At 38.6% G+C, this 22,100-nt stretch overlaps 1 protein-coding gene and 1 long non-coding RNA gene across 2 annotated transcripts in view; both read left to right on the top strand.

Annotated features, from left to right (window-relative positions):
• Positions 1 to 22,100, top strand: part of PPM1L (protein phosphatase, Mg2+/Mn2+ dependent 1L) — a 319,305-nt gene that overhangs the window by 3,215 nt on the left and 293,990 nt on the right. The gene's annotated exons all lie outside the window — the stretch shown is intronic.
• Positions 5,411 to 9,713, top strand: LOC122444978. Its single transcript, XR_006270402.1, has 3 exons — positions 5,411 to 5,525; positions 7,209 to 7,254; positions 8,477 to 9,713. It is a non-coding gene; the product is annotated as an uncharacterized LOC122444978 (long non-coding RNA).

Raw genomic sequence — 22,100 nt, 5'->3', positions numbered from 1 at the left:
GCTACTAAAAATCAGGACCCATCTTCAATCGTAGTGCTTTTAGATACAGAAAGAACCTCAGCCACCTTGTATATCTATTTCATTCTGTTTTTTAGATGGTATGTTTACTGATGGCAGGAGAAGTTGTGACTTTCCTAAGACTGCATGGTTATTCAAGGCCTTCAGTTTGATAGTCTTTATGTTAAACCAGTGGACAAATTTATTTGCATATTTACCTAGGTAAATAGATATCACAATAGGGATACACTGATGAATGAGATACAATTCCCTTCCTCAAAGAGTTTCAATTTGGTGAGAGAGATAGACCTGTATACCAGGAATTATAGTTATGGTGTACTTGCAGTTATAGTTAGGGTCTTATTGGAACATTGTCATTTTAATCAAATAAGGAGGTCAGAGACCCTGGGAAGGACACCTTGAAGCTTCATTTACTGCAAGGTTAAATGTATAGGTTTTCAATCCGCGCTCTGCTTTAAACTGTCTGTGACTTCGGGCAAGTTTGCTTAAGCAACTTTATCTGGGAGTTTTCAGTCTGAAAAATATGGATAATAATGCATGTGAGGTTCACCTTCATCAGTTGTCTAATAGCCTGTCTAGAAAAATACTTGATGATAGAAGGATGTGAAAGAGGAAAGCTTGGAGACCAAGAAGTCCACAGTATTAGGGCAACAGTATTCAACAGAAGAAAAGAGACTCTACCCATGAAAGCCACAAATTTGATCATTAGAAAGTTGTATATTGGATATAGATACTTCATTAGGTATCCACCAAACTCTCTAGCACTGCTTGTTCTAACTTTTGGTGAACCAATTATTTATTTAGAATTTCAGGTATCCTAGCATTGGGGAAGTAGCATCCTGGCTTCAGGTGAAAAATTTCTGATAAGTAAAAAGGAATATTCTTTATGATTAATTGGCAAATTGGTATTCTGATTTGTACTTTAGCCTCTTATGAGTTAAGTTAACATGAGTTAGTTCTCTTGAGTCTAGTTACTGTTTATTTTTGACAAAGCTATGTCTCTGGACTTGTTATGCTGAGGACCAGACTCAGGATGGCTCTGGCTTCTAGACGGATGCTGTCTTAGTGAGCCTTTTTTTTTTTTTTTTTTAGAGTTTCTATGGGCCGGCTTCCTCACTTGATGCCCTTGGGCCCTTGAGATATTCTGACCACCATACTGTGGGTAGATGGTTGACTCTGTGTGTGTGTCTAAAGTCAAGGCAGCTTCTGTTTTGCTGTATAATGCAAGTTAAAGCAACAAAAAGGAAAAAAAGTGTAGATTGTATCAACTAATGTGGAAAGGTTATTATAAGATTATAAAATACTGTTTATCTAGGAAAATTGTTTTTGGCACTTATCTGTAATTTTTATTCACAGGCAAAAGGTGTTTTTTGTTTTTAAACTTTTTATATTAACTAGAAAAATACCACTGATCCTTTGAGGCACCTTTGTCAATGTTCATGGCTGAAACTGTGTAGAAGAATAATTGTTATGTACTCTGTATGCTTATGGGCATTACTGTATTCAAAGTCATGTGTCATTGTATCATACAATTAACACACAATTTGGCTAGTGGTTTAAGCTTAGAGTTCCACACATGACTTTAGAGAGAAGCTATACTTCAGATGCTTGTCAGAAGCTATAGTCTTCAGGCTTAGCACTTCTTAGAAGCTCAGAAGAAAAACTGCTTATGAACGGTTGCCTGAAGGATATATACAGTCTGGTTCTTTAGATCAGTGGTTCTTATCTTTTCTTAAGTCATGCTTCCCTTTGAAGATGTTATGAAACCATAGACATATCCCCCAGAAAGATGGACATGAGCATCAAGTTTTGTTTATAATTTCAAAGAGAATTGGATGCCTGAAACCTCTGGATTTTAGGTTAGTCTAGATAGAATAAAATGTTTCTGATAGATCTAGACCTGCAGGGAGCAGTGTACCTCGGTTGCCCTGATCACCTTCTTCTCTGTCATTTTGTATTTACTGATGTGTGTGCTGGCATTTGCCTGTGAAGATTAGTATGAAGGATGGTCTTCCAAAATGCTCTGACAGATCAACTGCAGGATGTCATTGAGGACTTTGTTACATTAGATAGTATTCTCTTGATAAGGACCAAGGGAGGGAGAGTTCGCTGAGAGCCTTTTGTTTTTATCATAAGGATGCTGAATCATGATTGGCTTATCCTGTGTTTGTTGGCTGCCAGAAGTGTTAGAGCCAAACCTCTGACCTACCTCTAGCAAGAGTGGAGAATTTTATTAATTTGGTACACCAACTGAGGCTCACTCCCAGGAAAGTTTATAGTTCCTATGTTTACCTTTCTTTTGCCCCATTTTTCTCTTTCTCCTTTTAGATATGCCAGTTTATCTTGTGGTATATGTGTTTATGTGTTTCAGTAGATATTTCTGAAATAAGACGTACTAGTTCCAAATAAATTATAAGTGGCACAATGAATGATCTGCTTTTCAGACATTATTGCTGCTCTTAGTAAATGTTGGGCTCCCACATTATTGACATACTAGAAGCCTGTAGATTTAGTGTGGACAAATGCCTTATGGTTTAAGAGAAAATTCAGATTGTTTTGGCTTTCAATGGCACATTAACCTTTCTGCCCCCAAAGAGGGAGGCACTTTCCCTTTAATAATCCACGCCTGTCCTGGGCTCAGTGGCTGTTTGTAGGTGAATGTAGGATCCTGACGGCTGACTTTGTTGCATCTTCTGAAAAGATTGTTTAGAAATTCAGTTTAATTAAACATGCATTTTCTGTATAGTCTGCAGCTTGCGGCAAACAAGAGTTGTGTTCTCTGTAATACCCATAGATGAATCAGTACATTCTCTGCCCTCAGGGAGCATTCCATCTGCTTGAAGCGATGAGTTTTTTTTTAAAGAAATAGCAGAACTACAAGATGAAGTTGGGCTACCTGCAAGAGAGTGTTGGCCTGACTAAGGGAGATTGGGGAGTCCTGGAAAATTTTGTAAAGGAACTGACATTTGACTGTATCCTCCCATTTTAGTAAACAGATTGGGTGGAGGGTGGTGAAAAGATAGCATTACAGGTGAAAGAAAAAGTGTGAAAGTGGTATAGATGTAAAATGCAGGCACAGTAGAAGAAAGGCAGGTGGCTCTGTTTGTTTAGAGCAGGCTTTCCCCATCTGCTGTGATCCAGAAGCCCACACATTTTCTTCTTTATTTAAATACCTTCTATTTTATGATATACTTTATATTGCTTTTTAGATCATCTGTTTTTTAAAGTCAAGTATGTTTGTTTAAAAAAGAAACTTCATATCAGCACTGTGAGTGGAAAATCCAGAAAATGAAATTCTTGGCCTCCAACCTGCTAATAAGCTGTCTCCATCTTGATGGAGTAGAGTGAGTCTAAAAAAAGTTCTTCTCTTAGTATCTGGTTACCTCTGGAGTCCTTCTGTCCCCCTCCCCTTGCTTTTTATGAGCAGAAAGGTGGCTTTTAAAGTTTAGTTGTTGGCCACAGTTTGAAGTGAGGCAGGCTTCTTGTTCCCTTTTCAGGTGGAAGGTGCCTCTGGTGAGGCCACTCTGTGAGGAGCCTTGATTTGGAACAGCTTTCTGACTCATGCGACAGATAAGATTTCATGTATAACATCCCTCCATGGGGAACCCAGAATTATAGGCAGTTTACAGCATTCTAGCGGAAATTCCATCCCTGTTTCTATTGCAGTTAAATGAGGAAATATTATAGGAATAAGCCTGAATCCTTTCTAGCTTAGTTTAAAAAGGAAATAATTCATCAGTTTTGGAACTTGAGCCATTATTGGTCACAAATTGTGATTCCTTACAATGACAAGATGCACAATGACAAGATGCACAACGACAGCCGTGCTGGGCTCGCGGTTGAGGAGGCTTAGCCTGGACTTCGCGGTTTGCGCAGGTGAGGAGCTGGAGATGCCGCTGGGACTGTTGTCAGCCCTGACGCCGCCAGCCACGCCGAGGAGCCTGGCTCATGTGCTGTGGATAATGCAGAACCATAGATATTTTTGAGCAAAGGCATGGCTTTTTTTTTTTTTTTTTTAAGGCATGGCTTTTAAATCCCTGGTCTCCTAATCCCTCTAATCTATATAGAGGATTGAGTGGAGAAGGAAATGGCAACCCACTCCAGTATTCTTGCCTGGAGAATCCCCATGGATAGAGAAGCCTGGCGAGTTATAGTACATGGGATTGCCAAGAGTCGGACATGACTTAGCAACTAAACCCCCACGAATAAATAAGATGGAAAGGATGTGTGTGTGTGGCGGGTGGTGTCAGTTGAGGAGGGCTGGGCCAGAGCAGAGAAGAGGAAACCCTGGGGTGTGGCTCATTGCTGAAGAGGGGGAAAGATGAATTGGAGACCCTCTGAAGTAGCGGGGCTGCTGCCAGGGCTCCCAGTGTCCCACCATCGACATGAGAGATGGCACAGATAGATGAGCACATTTGGGCAATAGTGAGAATAGTGTGAATTCGCCTATAAATTTTTTTCTGTTATCTTTAGACATTTTCTGAGATTCATAAAATGTTTGTTGACTGTTTAGCGCCCCAATTTGTAAAACGTTATCTCAGTCATATCTTATCTAAATGGACACATTTTAAAACAGTGAAAATAGGCATTGTATATAATATTTGATTTATTCAAATAGAAAGGCACTTATTACTGTTTTACTTTGTTACTAGGAATAATTTAGGTTTTGTTATGAAGTATAGCTTTTCTAAGACTAAAAAACAACAGGGTATCTTTATATATCTTAAATGATTTCATTTCACCAACACTTATTTTAAATTTAAAAATATGTATATCATTCAGTCTCAGATGAAAATGTTTCCCAGGCTCTGTCCAGTTTAAATGTAAGCACATAATTCAATAGGGACTCAGATTTTTAAAAAGTAATATTTTAATATGGATGTTAGTATTTGAAGCATTTGTTTTATTCGTAATTTCTATTTTTGATTTTGAACTACTTCAGTAATGTATTTTTGTGGTTTAATTTTTATTACCATTTTAATAATTCTATTTAATAGATATTAAAGTAAATGTAGCAAATTAAACATATTTAAAAATAATTTTAAAATTATAAAAGTAGTATGACTACATTATCATATAGAAAAAAAAATCACTCCAAATTTCATTATTCTGTCACATCCATTATTATGATTTTGGTGTATTACTTGTTCATCTTTTTTTATATATTTTTAAAATATTATTTTACATTGTTATAATGATATACATATAGTTTTAAATCTTGGCTTTTTTCCACTTTGTATAGACTCAGTTATTTTGCTCAATAATTCTTTGTTATATTTCTAATGTATTTTTTAGTGATGGAGTAATATTTTACTGAATATTTGACGATTTACTTAATTGCTTCCTTATTGGTATACGTTTAGATTCCTCTGACTTTTCACCATTGTAAACAGTAAATATGGTTGTAATAAGTATGCTTTTACTGTAGTTTGGGTTATTTCTCCAGGGTGGATTTCCAGAAGTGGGATTTCTGGATCCGAGAAGAAGTGAAGAAACCAGTATTCATGGTAATAATAATGGTTGACAGTTATTGAATGTATATAATATGCCAGTCCTTTATGTACCAGTCCTTTATGTACTGGTACTTTATTTAAAGTACTTTATGAAAGTGAAAGTGTTAGTCGCTCAGTCCTGACTCTCTGCAACCTCATCGACTGTAGTCCTCCAGGTTGCTCTGTCTGTGGGATTTTTGAGGCAAGAATACTGGAGTGGGTAGCTATTCCCTTCTCCAGGGGATCTTCCTGACCCAGGGATTGAACCCCAGTCTCCTGCATTGCAGGCAGATTCTTTACCAGCTGAGCCACTAGGGAAGTCTAAGTACTTTATATATATTATCAAATTTTAGTGATCATGACACTTTTTTGATGTAGGTACTGCATTATCTACGTACATAAGTAGAAATTAAGGCTCTGAGAGGTTAAGTAATTTGCCCAAGGACTGTCCACAGCTCCTAAGTGGTGAAACTAGGATTTGAAACTGGGATTCAAACTTAGAGCTATTTACCTCCAAAGCCTGTGCTGTCAGTTTCCAGTTGAAGCTCTCCATATCTTAAATTTGGGCAATAAAGTGCAGATAGCGTTGTTAGGTGGACACTGCCGGGTTTTCTCATGTTGGCAAGAGATAGAGTTTCTTCTTTGATGATTGTGTCCCTATGTCCTGTGACATGTTGCTTTTGGAAACTCTATGCTGGTACCTTGGTAGGTAGATTTTTTATAATTACTTGGGAAAGTCCTGAAGTTAAAGAAATTAGGGGTCAGAAGTCAGAGAAGGTGGTGACTCACGCTTAGCCTTTCTCAGCTACTCCCCTTCTTTGCTGGCAGAATCTCTATCCCACTGCAGAGAATCCCTAACATTTTTGCCTCTTAGCTCATGAAAGGCTCCTGTAGCCATTCTCAATAAACAATAATGATTTATATTTTATTTTATTCTAAAGTACCAAAGGTTTGACTTTAGAATAAGTATGTAGGTTTATGTGTGTATATATTTGCATAATTTCTCTTTTATACTCTTTTACTGAAGCACAGTTTTGTTTTTTTTTTTTTGAGGACCAATAACTTCCTAATATGTAAATAATTGTTAATTTTAAAGAGCAAGGTAGCATTTTTTCATTTGTTTTTAATACTGAGTTGGTATGTTTAGTTTGAGTAGGTGCTAAGTCTTGCGTTTCCATCCCAGAAGACTCCCTAGAACTTTGTTTTCTTAGTTGGCCTTATGTCAAGCCCAGTCTTTGTGATAGTTATAATCTGTTTTTAATATAAATCTTCAAAGGCAAAGTTTAAGTAAACGAAGGAAGACATTATTTTAAAGATAAGAGTAGCTCTGTAGTCCCCTTATAGCTTTTGTAGTTACAGGCCCTCCCTTGAAAAGTACAAAGCATTTAAAGTAAATATTCATATATAGAGAAACCATGCATTCTGATATGTTGATATTTTCAATAAAGCTGAAGTCTGTACTATGAAATACTATGCTTAAAAAGTAAAGATATGATACTTTACATCTGAAAAATAAATCTATAAAAGTCTCACTTGCTTGGTCTCTCTGGGGAATTTTTTTTCCCCTTTCTCTGTTTAGTGAGAATGGGACCCAGTTTAATGGAACTTCAGCAGCCTCCAACTTTTTAAGAATGAGGGAGGGCTTTGGTAGTTGAGTCTGTTAAGGAAAGAATGAGACTTACTTTCCTCCATTCCTAGAAGACAAGGAAGTTCCTGTCAGCTACTGCAGATGGACCACCCAAAGGTAAGTTTGGTGCCATTGTGTATAATTGTGTAAGATGTAAACTGTGTAATGATGCCAGGTAGAGAGATACCCTTTTCTGTGTGTGCAGAAGAACTGTCTGTTTCCCAAGCTAGGCATCTGTGGGCCTGTAGTCACCTGGAAAGGGTACCTTTTTCTAATTTCTATAAAAGTCACCGTGACAATAGGCTAGACTTCTGAGACTCACATTCTTTACCATACCATCCATCCTTGTTTTGCTCCTGTGTGAGCAGGTGACAGATAATCTGTATGTCTTAGTTTGCTAAGCCAAAGACCAGTTATTCACCGCACATTATGCCAGCAAATTTTATGACTTCCCTGGAGAAGTAAACACTTATTTGTGTTTGCTTTTCAAAGTTATTGGTCATTATAAACCTGAATGGGGATTTAATGCCCTGTAGCTATAAATCTTAAATATTTCAAATGGTGTTTTTTATAGGACAGTCTATATTTAGCATTAGCGGTAAAGTTTACATCTAAAAGTGTTAAGAAATTTTTATTCTCTTCATTATAGGATTGCCAGAGAGTAGAAACTGTTTTATTCTGATACATATATACTGTTTCTTTTTAATCTACTGAGTGGTTTTGTTTCTCTTTTTAATTAAATAGATTAACTCTTAGTTAAATTAGTCACTGACATTTTCTATCCAGTAAGGCTTTTAACTGACACTGTCAGGATTTTATAGAAATTGAGACATAGTAGGATTTCAATCATACTGTTTGCCTTTTTGATCCTTAATATGATGAGTTGAATTTGCTGTAAGAACTGATTTGCATATGTGTATGATAAATATAACTGTCCTAGAATTTGGGATTAGGAAGTTTTTAGTTCTCTTTTTATTTTAACTCTCAGATGTTTTTCTAAATTTCTGTTTAGAAAGAAGATAAATTTTCTCTTTAGATAGGCTTGGCAGAGATAGTGAATTGTCATATAATCCAAATATAGTGCCTAAAACTTCACAGCTACATGGATAATCTATTTTTAAAGACTTTCATCAAGGAGATTTCACATTGTCCCTGGAGAATTTTTGTCTCTATAATCCTCTCTCAGGAAAATCATCTTTATATGTGAACTACATTCTGTTGGTTTAAATGTATTTCTTTTAGTCTGCCCTCAACGGAGATAATGTAGGATTAGGTTGTTATGGTTCATAAATCAGTAAGATTATGGTAATCAGAAATCTCCTCCCCCCGTATTAAACAGGTACATCAAATTTATGGAAGAAGTATTCATCTTGGATAAAGGAGATACAAGATAATTTCAACCAAAGACAGAATGATGTTTCCAGATAATCAATAATACCTCCTCTTTGTTAAAGAGCCAGTTGGGCAATAAAGGAAACGTCCTCTTCCAGTTTTACAGATTGGCTGGTTTTGTCTTTCATGTTCATTGTCAGAGACTTAGGCTGTAGCAGAAGTAAATTCAAGACACACCTAGCTAGTGCATTATTTGGAAGTTTTTGGTTGTAGGTGACATAGAACTCAAGTGGAAGCAGCTTAAACTCTAGGTTTATTTATTATCTCATGTAACAAATGTCCTGGAAGGAGGTGTTTCCAAGATTGGTTGATTCAGCAGCTCAGTGACTTCAAGTCTTTGTATAACTACATCCAGAGAGGTGAAAAAGAAACTGTACCTGTCCTGCATTCTTAAAGCCTGAGGAAAACCTATCTAGAAACTACCACTCAAAAAAAAAAAAAAAATAGAAACTACCACTCACATCTCCTTGGCCAGAATTGTTTCCATGGCTCAACTGGGAATGGGCCCTGGGAAAACTATCACCATGGTGATGAGCTCTGACCCATCATCATATTTCACCTCGGTTCTGGAGAAGAGCCCAGCCTCCTTTGGAGATCATGGACAGCCTAGGAAGGTGGACAAGGCCTGAGTTTTACTAGCTAGAAGAAAGGGAAGTGGGAAGGGTTGTTGGTTGGGCCACAGGAGGGTTCAGAGAAGGTGGCCTGGAACATTTCTTATCTACACATTAGCAACTTCATTGAAGAATGTTGCTATTAAGTGTGTAACACTGACATGAGGGAAAAAGTTAGAAGACTTTAGAAAAGGGTAAACCATCTTATTTTCAAATTGGCTTTAGGATAGAATTTGCCTGGAAGGAAACCATGGTTCCAGAGGAGTGGGCAAGTGCTGGAGCTGTCTTACCCTGGTACCTCTGCCGGTTTTGGTGAAGGTTACTCTTTTTTTCCCCCTCTGAGATTTCAAGAAGATTCTTGCTCTAATTTCTACTACATGTCTTGTAAGAAAACTGTAGCTGATTGTGGAAGAGTCTTGTATAGAGGGAGTTGGGTCCTAAGTTGGTTTAAAAATATAAGATCATATATAGCCAAAATCTCCTTGGAATGATCCCTCAAGTTGACTATAGAGAATGGTGTCTATGATGTTGTACTTCTTATTCTGTAGAGCAGTATCTAGGTATAAATATATAATATCCTCAAGTCATGTATGTGCTGTGCTGTGGTTAGTTGTGACACCATGGACCATTGCCCACCAGGGTCCTCTGTCCATGGGATTCTCCAGGCAAGAATACTGGAATGGGTTGCCATTCTTTTCTCCAGGGTAATTCCCAATGCAGGGATTGTACCCAGGTCTCCCGCATTGCAGGCTGATTCTTTACCCTCTGAGTCACCAGGGAAGCCCAAATCATGTATAGTATAAAGTATGGGATGGAGAAGGAAATGGAAACCCACTCTAGTATTCTTGCCTGGGAAATTCCATGGACAAAGGAGCCTGGTGGGCTGCAGTTTATGGAGTCGCAAAGAGTTGGACGTGACTGAAGCGACTAAGCATAAAGTAAAGGAGGTGCATATAAAATATAGTTTAAGGTGTTTTAAATGATATAAAAGAATATCTTGAATTTGTGTAGATTTGTAAATAGTATCATTTCACTGTACCTTCTGTAAGATAATAGGATAAGAAATTGAAGAGTGTTTTGTGATTTTTAAGTGACAACAGGAATTTATTTCCTTTAGAGAGTGTGTTATATATTTCTGTGTGATCACTTTGAGAAAATTTAGTTACTTAAATTTTGTATTTTAAAAATACAAAGCAGAATAAATATCTGGTGTTTTGGAGTCAGGCTGAATTTATCCTGATTATTTTGAAAGTCGGTTTTAGAAGGATAATTATAGTGCCATATTGAATACTTTATTTTTAATCTAAGTGCCAGCCGTATCTTTGACACCAGATGGAAGTATAGAGATGGGCACCCAGCGTGGTAATTTGTATTCATTAACACATAGAAATAGTTTATACTTGCTATTTCTTTCTTGCCTATGGCTTGAGACCTTGGGGGATTTTATTCTCCAGCGATTTCAGAAGAGACAAATCAGGAATTCTGACCTTGCCCAGTTTCCTGGTGCCTCTCCTAAGCATCTGATATGGTTGTTCTGTGCTGTGTTCAGCTGTATCTGACTCTTTGAGGCCCCATGGACTGCAGTCTGCCAGGATTCTCTGTCCGTGGAATTTTTTCCAGGCAAGAATACTGGAGTGGGTTGTTATGTACTCCTCCAGGGAGGTCTTCCCTGACGCAGAGTTTGAGCTGGTGTCTCCTGTGGCTCCTGCATCGGCAGGCAGATTCTTTAGCACTGCGCTGCCTAGGAAACCCCAATCTGATATGGTACTTCAAGTCTAAATTCGTTTGATAAGTGTCTGGTCCTGGGTTTGTCTAAGAATGAGACTTTTTGAGCAGCAAGGAATTCTTGGAAAGGAAGCTTGTATTTTAAATAGCCGTGAGATCCAAGTGGCTGCTGCTGAAGAAATCACACGGGTAAAGAGCTGGGATTCTGATGGGGGTCAGAGAAACTCTCCACCCTTTCCTGTTAGAATCAAAGACCCTGCTCTGGTTCACAGAGTCACACAGTGATGGAGAGTTTTTATTCCCAAAGACAATGTAATGCAAGTAGTTTAGACATGAAATAGCACAGGCAGGCATGTATTTTGGCAATATCGCCTAAATTTGATGGAAAGGGCTGTTAGTTTTTTTCTGTCTCTCAAAAGTAGGATAACAGTGGGAGTGCCCAACTGATATTTTCACTTTACCTGAGAGAAGTCTCAGCTCTAGCTTTCATGGTGACTGTCTGTTAATGGAGGTTAGGATATTGACTTTCTTCATTAAAGAAAATTTAACATTGATATAATATTATTATCTGATACACAGTGCATATTCCAATTTTGCCAATCATCCCAACTGTTCTCTTTAAAAACAGCTTTACGTATGACTGACATACAATAAACTGCATATGTTTAATATATACAGTTTGATTAATTTTATATATACTTGTGAAACCATTACTACCATCGAGATAATGAACGTATCCACCACCATGAGATGATGAACATATCCATCACCCTCAAAAGTTTCTTCCTGCCCCTTTGTAATACCTTTATTCTAATGTTCTTCTCCAATCCATCCCTTTATCACTGGATGTGCTTTCTGTCACTATAGAGTTAGTTGCACTTTGTTAATGTAATTTATATAAATGGAAATATACAGTATGTATATTTTTTCCTGGCTGCTTTCCCTCACCCCGCCCTAGCATAATTATTGAATTGAATTAGTATGGATATACTGACAATTGAATATCCATTCACATGTTCCTGGACAGTTGAACTGATGCCAGTTTTTGCCTGTCAATATTCATCTAAGTATGTGTACTGACATATGCCTTCATTGTATGTGGGTGTGCTCAGATGTTCAGTCATGTCTGACTGTTTGTGACCACAGGGACTGTATGTAGCCCACCAGCCTCCTGTGTCCATGGCGTTGCCCTAGGAACAGAATGACTGGATCATATGGTAGGTGTTTTATTATCTTTCTAAGAAACTGCTGGGTAAACTGCTATTCCAAAATGGTTGTACTATCTTACATTTTCATCATTGGTGTGTGAGAGTTCTGGTTGCTGCATATCCTCTGCAGTCTTCTAAATTTTAGTTTTGGGTTGGCCAAAAAGTTCATTCAATATTAAGTAAAAAATAAAAGACATAATTTTCCTGTTTACCAAGAACTTTATTGAACAATGTATTCACTAACTGAACAAACTTTTTGGCCAACCCAATATAATTCCTGGTAGTCATGAATTGGTTGCTCAGTATGGTTTTAGTTTGCATTTTTCTAATGACTGATGATATTGAGCATCTTTTTAATGTACTTTGGGGAAGATGGTCTTCTTTTGAAAACAGAAAAAGGTGGTTATTAAATTTTGGTTTTCTTGTAAAATCTGACTTTTAATCCTTTTCTCTTTGGTGTGAGTGAAAGAAGAGAGTAAGAAGTGAAAGGAGTAGGAGTGATTATACATGACTCTCTCTTACTGAGAGAGGCTAGGAGTACAGCCAAAAATAAGAGGTGTTGAGAGGCTGTGCCGGATAACCAGGAAATTAGATGAAACAAGGAGAGCAGAAAAGAAAGACGAGGCCAGTGACCACTGAGGACAGTTTGTATTATCAGATTCTTTCGTGTTCTTAAAACCGCATGTTCTTGTATTCCAAATGAAAAATCTGAAAGAGACTTCTCCTAAATGCCTTTGAAAACAGAGGCTGTACATACTGCTTCTGCTTTCTTTCTACTTATCATGTTATCATCTGACACTTTTTCAAATCTGGTTTTTTGCTGATCTCCAGAGGCCTCATAACTGCCACGTGTGATGACTTGCTTTCAGTCCTCATCTTAGATTTTTCTGCAGGATCTGGCTTTCCTGACCACCTCTGTCTTCTTCAGACTCATCTCCCTAGCCTTAGTGACACTTTTTTCTTTTTTTGCCTTCTCTTCTGTTAGGTTTTCATTTCCTTATGAACCTGGGTTTCGAGGACAGCTGTCCTCAGTGTACTGGTCCCATTCTGTTCCTTTGCACCAGAATCTTTGCAGCTTCCCTGGATTCAGCCATCCTCTTTGAGAAGAGGGCTTTCCTTCCCATCTAGAGTCCACATCTTTTCATGCTGACTTTTATGTCTTGGTGTCACCTCCATAGCTACCTGTCTGAAACCAAATTTGCCTGCTGTGTCTATAGATTAATTTTATCTTCAGACTTGTCTCTTTCTGTCGTGGTACTACCGTCTTGTTTTCAGTCTCCCACTCTTGAAACGACTACATTTGTTTCTTCTCTCTTCATTCAAGTCTGTGAGACTGTGTCATATGTCTCATTTCTGTCTCCATCTTTTTTAAATTTTTTTTTTACTGTCTCCATCTTTATAGTCCCACCGCCACCATCCTAATTCAGGCTTTCACTGCTTCCTGCTAGGACTGTGACCGTGGCTTCCTCATGGGTTACTTAGTCTCTGGTCTCTCTCCCTGCCAATCCACTCACTGGATTGACAATCCAATCACCTTTGATAGGTCAGTCTTTTAAGCTCCTGGCTGGTACATTGTTTGTTTTAAAAAGTCTTTGATTTCTGACCAGCCATGATATATTCCTCTGAATTTATTTGTGGGATACTCTTAACAGCATTCCTGATTACTTTACCTTATTCACCCTTATCATGGGTTGCTCTCCTACACAAAACTCTGCACTGCAGCAGAACTGGTCTTTTTATTATTCCCCAAATACCTGATGGGTACACATGCCACTGCTGCTACTTGTGAAAAGCTCTATTCCGTTCTCTGATTCCCATTCCTTTTCTCATAACTGTGTTTTATCCTTATTCCAAAAAAAAAAAAAAGTGAAAGTCACTCAGTCATGTCCAACTCTTTGCGACCCCATGGACTGTGTCTTGTATTATTACTCATTTTTAAGGTACCTTTTCTTTTCAGCCAGAGTTCAGCTTCCTTGAGTTTCATGTCTCTCTCAAATCCCTAAGGTGCGCCTGCACTGTTCCAGACGCTTGCATTCTGACAATAACAACGCCTTACAATAATCCTGGAAATAATGATGCCTTGCAGATGAAAAGGAAACACCAAGTTTTGTGACTGCATTTGTTATCATCCTCCCAGTTGGAAACCACAGGGCCCTGCGTTCTGACCAAGTGCCTGCAACGTGCCAGGTGCTTTACTGAATCCTCGTGGTCTTTGCGGGCTGCTGTGGATATCTTCAGGCTTCCCAGGTGGTAGTTGTGATAAAGAACTTGCCTGCCGAGGGTTTGATCCTTGGGTCAGGAAGATCCCCTGGGGGAGGGGATGGCAACCCACTCCAATATTCTCGCCTGGAAAAATCCCATGGACAGAGGAGCCTGGCGGGCTACAGTCCTAAGGGTCACAGAGCTGGACATGACTGAAGTGACTTAGCATGCCCATGGTTGTCTTCATTTCACAGTTGGGGAAACTGCTGCTCAGACTACTGTGTGCCCAGAGCTACACCATTGCTAAGTGGAAGGGCTGGAATGAAAATATTTCTCTTGTCTGCCCCAATGCCAAATCCCCCTTCTCTGTACCATGCTGTCTGTGTAGGCAATGACAAGGTTTGGCAAGGCCTTCACCTGGGGGTTATTTCTGAGGTACTCTTAGCTCTCGGTTTCTACCACTTTAGATTATCTGTAATGGATATTTCAAGTACATGGAAATGGAATAAAGTTGAGGAAATAAAGTAATTTATTTACATCATTCACTTGTATTTACTTTTTGCTTTTTCTCATCAACTCTTGTGACTTGTGCAATATATGGTCCATCCAAAAGCTGTTTAAATAATGACCAAGAAAGATGCAGATTAAATACATAGAATTCTGAAGGTGAGCCTAATGGTTTTCATCAGTTTGACAGGTGTGACCCTATATCTGATTGTAAGGCAGGAATTTTGAAAATTGAAGCCGGCTCTTCAAAGGAAGCTGGCAACCAGCATTCTCTGCTTTAACTCAGTCTTCCCTTCCCAAGGTGGCTCAATTATGTTGCTGGGTTGTTATGGATTATAGGGCATTAGGCGTGCCTCCGTTTTCAAAGGTAAGTACAAAAGGACATTCTAGAGCTCAATTAAAAAAAAAGTTTAATCTATAGCTTCTCTCCCAAAAGCATCATGCAAAATAAAATTATAGTATTTAGTGAGTATCAAAGAGTGGAGAAGTATAAATGAACAACTTTGGCTGCCTAGGGGTAGAAACAGTGATTCATAGACTTGAGATTTGGAACTCAGACATTCTTGGTTTATACTCAAGAGGAGAGAGGCATCAGATAAGTTGCATGACAGAAGAGAAAATAGTTTACTGATAGTGTCAGAATACCTTTGGAAGAAGTGAACGTCATCAACTTTATCTTATTTTGCCTAATGTCATGAAAATATATGCTTCTTCTACACTATTGAGTTGAAAGAATGGCATTTTAGAAAACATCCAGCATGAGGAGGTGATAGATTTCTCATGTACAAAATTCTACATTTTCTACTTTGGGGAGAAGTAGACAACCTTTGAGGAGGTTTTTTTTGGGGGGGGGGAGCTTTTTGACTCATATTCAAAACCCAGGTAACTCAGTTCTTAACAGGTAACTCCATTAGCTACCTCTTCCTCAGCTCTTCCAACCATGGGAAACAGAAGTTGCTCTATGGTGCTTTTCACCCATGCAGTTGTCACTGATCACCACTCCAGAGAGAAACAGGTCACACAGAATGAAAACATGATATTTCCTCAAGCAATTGATTAAATTTCCCTTTTGTTTAGTCGTTCAGTCGTGTCCTACTTTTTGTGACCCCATGGACTGTAGCCTGCCAGGCTCCTCTGTCCATGGGAATTCTCCAGGCAAGAACACCGAAGTGGGTTGCCATGCCCTCCTCCAGGGTATCCTCCCAACTCAAGGACTGAATCCAGGTCTCCTGCATTGCAGGCAGATTCTTTACCATCTAAACTACTAAGGAAGCCCAATTTCCCTTTGGTCGTGTTCAGTTTGAGTATAAATTCATTTTTTAAAAAATATTCTTATTTTTTTTTAAATGAGTGTCCTATGAAGATCTTTTATTATTTATTTTTTTGCCATGTGGGATATTATATCTTAGCTCCCTGGCCAGGGATTGAACTGGCACCCCTTGCATTGGGAATGTGGAGTCTTAACCACTGGACAGTCATGGAAATACCCAAAACATTTCTAGTTTCTTGAAATTGGGTAGAAGTTATGGCTATGAATGTTTGAGTTAGCATTATGCCTGTTTTTAACTGTTTAGTTATTGTATGTCTCCTTTCAGACATACTGTACTACCTTGGCGCCTTATACATACCCCATAAATGTTTATCAGATTCATCTCATCAGGGAATCAGAGAAGATTATTACTATGAAAGTTCTTAGGTAGCTTTTTTACTTCTAGAATGAGGATTTAATCTAAATTCTAAAATTTTTTTTCTTTAAAATAGTTAAAAATTGTGGCAAAATTATATAACATATAATTTCCCATCTTAACCATTTTTTAAGTGAACAGTTTAGTAGTGTTAAGTATATCCATGTTGTTATACAACAGATCTCCAGAACTTTTTCATCTTGGAAAACTGAAACTCGGTATCTATTGAACAGTAATTACAGTTTCTGTCTATCTCCATCCTATTCATACTGCCATTCAGCTTCCTGTTTCTATGAACGACTACTTTAGAGAACTCGTGTAAGTGAAATTATTCAGTATTTGTCTTTTTGTGACTGGCATATTTCCCTTAGCAAAATGTCATCAAGATTAATCTATGTTGTAGAATGTATCATCTTTTGTATTGTATGCACCATATTTTGTTCATCCATTCATCTGTCAAAGGATATTTGGGTTGTTTCTATCTCTTGGTTATTGTGATAATTCTTCTATGTACACGAGTATGTAAATATGTCTTTGAGATCCTGCTTTCAGTTTTTTTGGTTATATAATTAGAAATGAGAATGCTGGATTACATGCTTGTTATTGTTCAGTTGCCAAGTCATGTCCGACTTTGCGATCCCATGGACTGCATCACACTAGGATCATATGGTAGTGCTATTTTAATTTTTTGAGGAACTGCCATACTATTTTCAATAGTGATTGTTTTGTTTTATACTCCTACTAACAGTGCACAAGGGTTCCAACTTCTCCACTTCCTGACTAACATTTCTGCTTTTTAAAGTAGTAGCCAATGTAATGGGTGTGAGGTGATAGCTTATATTTTGATTTGCATTCCTTTAAGGATTATTAAGGTTGGAGAAGGCTCTTGAGAGTCCCTTGGACTGCAAGGAGATCCAACCAGTCTATCCTAAAGGAGATCAGTCCTAGGTGTTCATTGGAAGGACTGATGCTGAAGCTGAAACTCCAATACTTCAGCCACCTGATGCGAAGAGTTGACTCATTGGAAAAGACCCTCATGCTGGGAGGGATTGGGGGCAGGAAGAGAAGGGGACGACAGAGGTTGAGATGGCTGGATGGCATCACCGACTCAATGGACATGAGTTTGAGTAAACTCTGGGAGTTGGTGATGGACAGGGAGGCCTGGTGTGCTGTGATTCACGGGGTCGCAAAGAGTTGGATATGACTGAGTGACTGAACTGAACTGAAGGATTATTGATCTTGAATATTTCATATACTTTTTGGCCATTCATATATCATCTTTGGAGAAATGCCTATTCAAGTCTTTCATCCATTTTTAAATCAGGTTATTTATTTTTGTTGTTATTGAGTTTTAATAGTTCTATATATTCTAAATATTAGCCCCTTACTAAATAAATGACCTGCAGATATTTTCTTCCATATTTCTAGTAATGTTTTTGTAACTTTTTATGTTGATATAATTGCAAACTTACAGAAAAATGGCAAGATTAGTACAGGGAACTCCTGCATACTCTTTATACAGAATCACTGGTTTTTTGAAGGACCACCTAGGTTTCTTGACATTTTAGTGAGTCTTCTAAACAGAATGAACTACTTGTGGCTATGGGAGATATAAAAATGTAAACATGGTCCCCATCTAAACATGGAAAACGAATAAGGATGTTTATAAAGCAGCAAGTACAGATGAGAATAATATAAGAACACAAGTGAGAAGGGGCCAAAAATAAGAATAACTTGAGTTATTACAACTGGAGACTTGTCCTGGTGGTTTTCAAACATGGGATGTTTTTGTCCCCTGGAGGACTTCTGGCAGTGTTTGGAGGCTCACTGGTTGACATCACTGCAGAATGCATGGCAGAAAGTTTACTGCTGGTGTCTAGTAGAGTCCAGGAGTCCTGCTAACATCTTGTAGTGTATAGGGCAGCCCCACACTATCAAGAATTATCCAGTCCAAAATGTTAATAGTGCCAAAGCAGAGAGCTCTTGCCCTATCCCCAGGAACCAGACTTTGCAGAAAACCTGTCTTGAACACTTTAAAGGCTTTGGGCCCAGAAATTCTGTCAAACACATCCAAAGCACTTGGATAGCACAATGAAGACTTGCTTGATTAAAGAATAGGTATGAAAAAAATTTTTTTTTCTCTTTTATGTGTAGCCCACAACCAGGGAACTTAGTTGGTCTTCTTACTATAAATTTTCTGCAGTGAACAGTCTAAAAATACTCTCCCTGGTGTTATTTTGCATTGCAGTCACTTATAGCTCACATGTTTCTGTTACCGTGTTCTCTTCTCTTTGCCATTTGCTGCTGTTGAAAAACTATGTAAACTCTGAAAAAAGCAAATGTTCCTGTACTTGATGCTTAGGTACTGCTCTTGATGCCTAGGGGAAGAAAGCAGTGGTGTTGGGGAAAGGTGCCTTAGATGGCTTTCTTTCCGTTCTCATTCTCTGCAGAGAAGCTGGCTGCCAGCTCTCTTTTATCTCTTGCTCCAGTAGGGGGAGGAGAGTGGAAATAGCATGGACGTCGGCATCCTGTGGACCTGGCTTTGATTCCAGGCCCATCCATTACTAGCTCTCTGACTTTGGGCAAATACAGTATATTCTCCAAAGTCTGTTGTCCTCTCTGCCTGGGGTATAATGTCTGCTTTGCCGAGTGATGAAGGGCAGTGGATGCAGTGGTTAAGGCTGTGAACCCTCACATTTAATTGGCTGCCTCTTGGATCTTCACTCTGCTGCCTCTCACTGTGTGTCCTTTGATGAGTTTTTCGGCCTTTCTAGGCCTTAGTTTCTTCATTCGAAAAATGAGAAGAAATATAATAGTATTTACTTCATAGGATTTTTGAGCTTCCCAGGTGGCTCAGTGGTAAAGAATCTGCCAATGCAGGAGACACGGGTTCAATCCTTGGGTCAGAAAGATCGCCTGAAGAAGGAAATGGCAACCTGCTTCAATATTCTCGTCTGGGAAATCCCATGGACAGAGGAGTCTGGTGGGCTAGAGTCCGTGGAGATGCGAAGAGTCAGACATAACTCAGCATCTAAACAACAGCAACAACATAGGGCTGTTCTGACATTAAATGAATTAATGCATGTAAAGCACTTAAATTGGTGCCTGGCATGTAATAGACACTCAGTAAATAGCTACTTTGGGGTTTATTTGAGATTAAGGATTAAAGGACCCTGTAGTGTTGAACAAATAGAAGGTGCTTGATGACTGGCTTTTTAAAATTTAAATTTTGGTAGCAGACAGTTTCTTATAATGCCATTATAACAAAATTTCAGTAGCTCCTAAAGTTAAATGAGTGGGCATTTGATCTTAAGATGTTTTCAGGATACAAAAAGGAAACTGGTCATTCTCTTGCTTCCTATTTGTACCTGGTAAAGATTCCTTTGGGTTCTTGTTAAAAAATGTGCTTCAACAACCTAGATGCCCATCAGCAGACAAATGGATAAAGAAGCTGTGGTACATATACACCATGGAATATTACTCAGCCATTAAAAAGAATTCATTTGAATCAGTTCTAATGAGGTGGATGAAACTGGAGCCCATTATACAGAGTGAAGTAAGCCAGAAAGATAAAGACCAATACAGTATACTAACACATATATATGGAATTTAAAAAGATGGTAACGATAACCCTATATGCAAAACAGAAAAAGAGACACAGGTGTACAGAACAGACTTTTAGACTCTGTGGGAGAAGGCGAGGGTGGGATGTTCTGAGAGAATAGCATTGAAACAAGTATACTATCAAGGGTGAAACAGATCACCAGCCCAGGTTGGATGCATGAGACAAGTGCTCAGGGCTGGTGCACTGGGAAGACCCAGAGGGATGGGATGGAGAGGTAGGTGGGAGGGGGGATCGGGATGGGGAACACATGTAAATCCATGACTGATTCATGTCAATGTATGGCAAAAACCACTACAATATTGTAAAGTAATTAGCCTCCAACTAATAAAAATAAATGGGGAAAAAAAATTAAATTAAAAAAAAAATGTGCTTCAAGAATTGCAGGCCTATCCAGACTTTTGCGGAATTATGAGACCAGAGTTCTGTGGAATTATGAGAGTCAGCTGAACGTATGGAGTGGTGAGGAGGGGTTTGGATTGGAAACAGTTGTTTTCCTAGTCTAGCCTTCATGAAGTTACCCTCAGTGGAGAGGAAGTGGAGAAATAGCAGAAAAACTTGATTCTTTTTAAACTCCGCGTTCATCCTTGAGGTGTGATTGTGTATCCCGGTGGGTGAACAGGTCCTGCCCTTGATAGTATATGAGATTGACTCACTCAAAGATAATTTTCTGGGGAACCAAATAGTGGTTTCTACCAGTTCCTGAGCGCTGAAGAATTGATGCTTTTGAACTGTGGTGTTGGAGAAGACGCTAGAGAGTCCCTTGGACTGCAAGGAGATCAAACCAGTCCATCCTAAAGAAAATCAAGCCAGAATATTCATTGGGAGGACTGATGCTGAAGTTGAAGCTCCAATACTTTGGCCACCTGATGGGAAGGACTGACTCATTAGAAAACACCCTGATGCTGGGAAAGACTGAAGGCAGGAGAAAAGGGGCGACAGAGGACCAGGTGGTTGGATGGCATCATGGACTTGATGAACATGAATTTGAGCAAGCTCTGGGAGGTGGTGATGGACAGGGAAGCCTGGTATGCTGCAATCCATGGAGTCGCAAAGAGTCAGACACAACCAAGCGACTGAACTGAGGTGACTGATCAGTTCCTGCAGGTATCAGATTTTAGATGGACATGTTTATAGGTCACATATGGTGCAGCCCTTTATAAATGCAAGAATATATTATTTAATTGCAAGGTAAAGTATATGCATAGGGTTTAGCATAATGCCTGGCATTGTAGTGCTTTATTATTAATAAGAGTTAGCTGATGTCATCATAGTCATCATCATTATACTCATCATTACTCTTAAATTTTATGTTTTAGTTCAGTTTAGAAATAAACTCTTTACTTTTCAGCAACTCACTTTCCCTTTTACTTTACTTTTTATTTTTAAAAATACTCTTACGGACACACACACATTCAGAAAAGTGCACCTCATAATTTGATAACTTAATGATATTTCCACAAATTGAACCCACTCATGCAGTCAGCACTTAACAGAATATTACCATTACCGTACTCATGTTCCCTTCTGGCCATTATCCTTTAGTTTTTAACAAAAAAAATTTTTTTTTTTCCCCGTTTAGTGACATTCAAAGCTACTTATGGCTTTATGTAAACTCTTAATAGGTGTGACTGACAGTTCTAGCTTTAGGGATGGCCTTTTTATATGCTTTTATTTTCTTTTGCTTTAAAAAGCACATCTTCTGGAAAGGGGTTTCAGACCTGGGGGTTGTTATATTTGGACATGGATAGACTGAGTCATCTTGTAGCTCTCCCTCTGCAAATGAGTGATGTGTTCTTTGCTTTTATTTGTCTATATTGTAAAAGTCCATTGAAACTGAAAAGGAGTCCATTGTACTAAAAGAAAAGGAAAATAGCTTGGCCACGCAGACCTCTTAGATGTCCTCTCTAAAAGCATTCCACATTCAATAGAGTTCAGGGGACATGAAAGATACCCTGTGGTGAAGGAAGGCTGTATAATGCTGGGTGCACTTGTATGACCTCATCTCCTG

Source organism: Cervus canadensis, chromosome 7 (assembly GCF_019320065.1).
Source record: "Cervus canadensis isolate Bull #8, Minnesota chromosome 7, ASM1932006v1, whole genome shotgun sequence".
NCBI lineage: Eukaryota > Metazoa > Chordata > Mammalia > Artiodactyla > Cervidae > Cervus > Cervus canadensis.
The sequence above is the reverse complement of the archived record's forward strand: the minus strand, read 5'-3'. Positions and strand labels throughout refer to the sequence as shown.